This window comes from Myotis daubentonii, chromosome 16 (assembly GCF_963259705.1).
Source record: "Myotis daubentonii chromosome 16, mMyoDau2.1, whole genome shotgun sequence".
NCBI lineage: Eukaryota > Metazoa > Chordata > Mammalia > Chiroptera > Vespertilionidae > Myotis > Myotis daubentonii.
In genome coordinates this window covers 42,762,068-42,767,784 of record NC_081855.1, presented here as the reverse complement: position 1 = coordinate 42,767,784, position 5,717 = coordinate 42,762,068, and positions in this window count along the sequence as shown.

The window sequence follows — 5,717 nt, the reverse complement described above, 5'->3', positions numbered from 1 at the left end:
CCCTGATTCTTTGTACCAGAGTTAAGGAGCCCCTGTCTCTTGGGGGTGGGGGTGGCGGGTTTATACAGGGCCGACCTGCAGGGATGTAGGCTTTCGAAGTAGGGTGACGCCTCATGGATCCCGCTCTGTTGGAAGTCGAGGTGCTTTACCCAAGGGGATTTTTCCATGGAACTGAAGCCCCCCTGTCTCCAAGCATCACAACGTGAATTTTCACCTTGTTGAAGGCAAGTGCTTGCCGGGCACTGGAGAACTTGCTCCTCTGCCTTCTTAAGCAGTGGGCATACATGAACTTCTCTGGAAGACGGAGGCACTGTGCTGACACAGGGAGGTGTTTTCAGGGACTACTGAGGAAGGCAAGGCTGCTTGTCCCCTTTCTAAATACCCCAAGACTCCTACAACGGAGCCCTTGCTTTGTCTGATTGGTTCTGATCCACCCCTTGTCCCTCTCATTACTGACAGCGGTGCTGGTTCTTGCCTGTCCCTACCTTCAGATGATAGGGCTTCCTGTCAGGCGAGATCATGGGAAACCAGATGATCCCTCTTGTCGAAATTGTGTCGGAGTCAGGATACATCAGTCCTGACTGTGAACATCAAATTATATAGACTCTGAGTGAGTGGCTAATGGTCTCTCTCTGAGCAAAACTGCCATACAGGATTTGTGACATATCTTAGCTGCTCGGAGAATTTTATTTCTTAATAATAGCCAACGTATGTCTTTATTCTATGCTGGGAGCTATGCTGTGGCCTTTAAGTACATTACTTTGACAAATACTCTAAGCCTAAAACATAAGATTCTATCATCGCTGTCAGACAATAAGAATAATAAGGCTTAGGAAGTTTAAATAACATGTTCAAGCTCACACAGCTTTAAATAAATGGCAGCGCTGTAGTATTTGAGCCCAAGTCTCCCTAATACCAGAGATGGCCATTTGCCACTATGCTACACTTTCATTGTTTTTGTGGATCCATAATTGAGGCTACCTGTTAAATAATTGGCTTATAAGTGAGGAATGTGTTCACAGCTAGGATTTACAGTAACATGCAGTGTGGCTGTAGCTTCTCATACTAAAAAGAGGCTCTTACACTTGTACATTTTCAAGCTCTTTTCCTCATGAGAAGAAAAGGAGGCCAGGTTAAGGGCGAAGCGCCATGGAGAAGGTTTGGAAATTTCCATTTTGCCTTGTTACCCAAGGACACATTTGCAACTTTCTATCTAGCTCACTAACCTGGTGGGTTCACCTGACAGGATCACATTCTTTATTTTATTTTTTTAAATATATTTTTATTGATTTCAGAGAGGAAAGGAGAGGGAGAGAGAGATAGAAACATCAATGATGAGAGAATCATTGGTCGGCTGCCTCTTGCACGCCTTACGCTGGGGATCGAGCCTGCATGTGCCCTGACCGGGAATCGAACCATGATCGCCTGGTGACTAGGTCGACACTCCACCACTGAGGCACGCCAGCCGGGCGGGATCACGTTCTTTAGACCTTTCTAGCAAAAGGATGAGGACCGCTTTGCACTTACAGAATATTGGATTCTTATCGAGTGAAATTAGCCTGGAGCTGTCTCACATAGAACCAGGGCAGGAGGGGCAGCTGCCCATTGTGAGAATGGCACATGCAAGGTTGTGTGTATTTCACAGGAGAGCCGTGATCTAAAGTCAGCTCCCAGGCAGAAAACAGGTCAAAATTACTCTGGAAAAGTCCCCTTGGGAGGCACCTTGGTGGAGATCCTCACCATCTCTTAGCAGGTGCCACCCAGATGCTTTTTCTCTGGAGGAGGAACACGGGGGTTGAGCACCAGATGACTTTTTGTTGTTGTAATTTCATATTATTCTGCAGCCATTTTCTTCTTAATATTTTTATATAATTATCAGAGGAAATGGTAATAATTCTCTATGTACATGATGAAGCAAAGCATTGAAACATGATGCCTGCTTTATTTCCCTATCAAAGTAGCTTTCCAGCTTTCCCCCCCCACCCCTAAGACAAGCTGTGCCTACAGCTGTTGGCTGTCTGTGAGAGGCAGAGGTCCATTTATAAAGTGTTTCTCCTGTTTGTGAAAAGCAGAAGAGTGGTGTTGAAAAAATGCATCTGTTTACACATATATATTGGTGGAACGTGTGTGAATGCGACTCCAACTCCCATTCGAGCTATTAATTTATACATTCTGGGCTCCTGGGCAAAAACTTCACACAAGTCCATCAGTCTGGGCCTCCACACCAATAAATCTCTTTATTACATACTCCCCAAGATGTATCCTTTTTCCCCCACCTTGGGCTTTCAAACTCAGATAAACTCTCTGCCTGTGTCTACAGCCAGAGAACCTGTGAGCTCTAGAGGATTATTCTAGGTCAGGGATGTTAAATGGATGGGGCATATGTGCTGCAATCACCCATTCTTGCACTCATGGCAGACATTACTAATTGATCACAGCTCTCTCCTGCTGAATCTAGGCACTGCTTTCCTATCTTTCCAGACACAATATCCAGTATCATTTGAGCAGAATTAGCGAGTGAGTCAATCCTGTTTGCCATCCCTGATCCAGTGATTTGTAACCTCCTCTGCCACCCACTCCACTCCCTATAGGAGATGGGTTTAGACAGTTACAACCACTTGTCCGTCACAGGCTGTGCTCAGCTATATTAAATATTAGTTGATCATGTTTGTATGTACCATTGTAGTTTCAAATAATTATACATGTTTTAAGACATGTGGCCCATCAAAATTTTGCACCCACTTATCACATCGTTTATGCCACCAAACACAGGATCATGAATCCAAAAAATGATAGCACTTGTCAATGTGTTTATTAACTAAAAACCAGCATATGTACAAAGCCCATTCTCGAATCATACAGTTCGGAACCAAGAGGCATGTTCTATCCGGTAGCGTTATTATGGATCCATTTCTTACTCTGTCCTGCCTTTTGAGCCTCATTCTAATTTGGGGAAGTTTCCTCTCTTATGAATTCTGGTGAGAAACAGAACCTGTGTCCAGAAGTGGGAAAGGTCAGTTACTCATTTTCTCAGCCTCCCTTGCAGCTAAGGAATGGACATATGATCTGAGTTACACCCATCAGAAATACCTTTACTGACTTGGAATTGGGGGCTCGTGACACAACATGGCAGAGACAATGGAGACTTTTCAGGCACAGCAGTTGCCGGTCAGCAAGATTGAGATCTAGTGGAGCAGGGCTGTAGCACCCACAGACCAGTTCTACAGCAAGATTTGGGGTGTTGTTCCTTGATGTGCAGCTTGAAGCTTGGTTCTGCAGGTTTTTTTTTAGCAAGTATTGTTAATTCATATTCTTTTAATAAATTATTTCACTACTTAAATCAGACCAAGTCAGTCTCTGTTGCTTGAAGCTAAGAATTTTAATTGATGGAGGCTGCAGAGACAGAAGGGACAGAATCACAGGTTGGGGGGCATATTAACATACTTTGCATGCCATGTTTAAAAGTATGGCTCATTCTGGAAGGAATGGCAAGTGACAGAAGGTGTCAAATTAGAAAGTGCGAGGGACATATTTTTGCATCACTAATACAGTTGTAAATCACAAGCTCCTGAATATGAGCAGTAACACAGACTGAGAAGTAGGACTGGTAGCTTGAAAATATGTAGCGAGGGGGAAGGGATGAAAGGAGGAGTGAAGTGAAGGATGGCCACCAGGCTTCTCACCTGAATGTCTAGACTGGTGGTGGTTCCTCCAACAGAGATGAACTGGAACCAGTTCAATAAGGAATTTATATTTGGACATATGTCTTCTTTAAACTTGTCATGTTGAGATAACTGTAGATTTCCATGTATGTGATAAGCAATACAGAGAGATCCCGTGTACCCCTTACCCACTTTCCCACATGCAAAAACTATAACACAAACAGGATATTGACAGTGATACGGTCATGATACAGAATACTTTCACCCTTGATAAATTGGACATCACCAAAATTAAAATACTTTGCTCTGTGAAAGACTCCATGGAGGTGACAAAAAGACAAATTACAGATGGGGAGAAAATATTTTGCAAATCACATATCCAAATAAGGGCTTGTATCTAGAATATACAAAGAACTTTTCAAAATTCAATATTTCAAAAAAGAACAATCCAATTAGAAAATTGGCAAAAGATACGCACAGACATTTCACCAAAGAGGACAGACAGATGGCGAATAAGCACATGAAAGATGTTTAACTTAATTAATTAGAGTTATGCAAGTTAAAACCACATGAGACGTCACTACACACACATTAGAATGACTAAAATAAAAATGGTGATAATATCAAATGGTGGTGAGGATGTGGAAAACTGGATCACTCATCCATTGCTGGTGGAAATGTAAAATGGTATACTACTCTGGAAATTGTTTTGTAGTTCCTTTTTATTTATTTATTTACTTACTTATTTTATTATTTTTTAACTCACCTGAGGATATTTTTTCCATTGCTTTTTTCAGAGAGAGTGGAAGGGAGGGAAGAGAGAGAGAGAGAGAGAGAAAAATTTTGATGTGAGAGACACACATCAACTGGTTGCCTCCTGCACGCCCATGCCCTGAACAGGTGGTGGGGTGTGAACCTACAACCCAGGTACATGTCCTTGACTGGGAGTCGCACCTGCAACTCTTCGGTGCATAGAACAACATTCTAACCACTTAGCAATACTGGCCAGGGCTGTAGTTCCTTTTTAAATGGACTAACATGCAACCCCGCACTCTTGGATATTTATCCCAGAGATATCAAACTTATTTTCTTGCAGAAACATTGTGTACAAATGTCCATAATAGTTTTATTCATAACAGTAAAAAAAACTAAAAACTACCCAATGTCCTTCAGTGGGTACATCCATATCATGGAACATTAATCAGCGATAAAAAGGAATGAACTAATGGTACACACAACTTGGATGAACCTCAAGGAAATTATATGGAGTGGAAAAAGCCAGTCTCAAAAGAATGGATACACACTGCACGATCCCACTGATGTGACAGTCATGAGATAACAATGATAGAGATGAAAAACAAATGAGTGGTTGCCAGTGGTTAAGAATGGGAGGAAGAGGGTGGCTAAAAGACAGTAGAGTCTTTTGATAATGGGACAGTTAACTACCTTGAATGTGGTTGTAGTTACACAAAGGCACACATTCGATAAAATTGCATAGAGCTGTACACACATAAATGTGCATGTATGACTGGAGAACTGTGTATATGCTCTACGGATTGTACCAATGCCCATTTCCTGGTTTGGTTGTACTATTATTGCACAAGAAGCTAACATTGGAGGGAGTTGAGTGACGGGTGCAGGAGGAGTCCTCCCGCCCCCCTCGACTCCTACCCTGTACATTTATCTGCAACTTCCTGTGAATCTAATTATTTTAAAATAAAGAAGTTTATTTATGATAAGAATATTATAGATTTACTGTCTCTCAAAATAAGCCAGGCTCAGCACCAACATGACCAGTCATAGAAGCCACTCAATGTGGTCTTGCCATATGGTTTAATATATTTTTGATATTTTCACGGTTGCTGCTTCTTATAAATGAACACGGTACGTGGGAAGTCGACAAGCATTTTTTCCCAATTCTGCATATTCACAGGGAACTAACGGCATACGTTCTCTGTGTTGTCTGGACCCTAATTTCCTGGTGTGCTTCTGTTTTCCATTTTTAAAAAAATATATATTTTATTGATTTTTTTACAGAGAAGAAGGGAGAGGGAT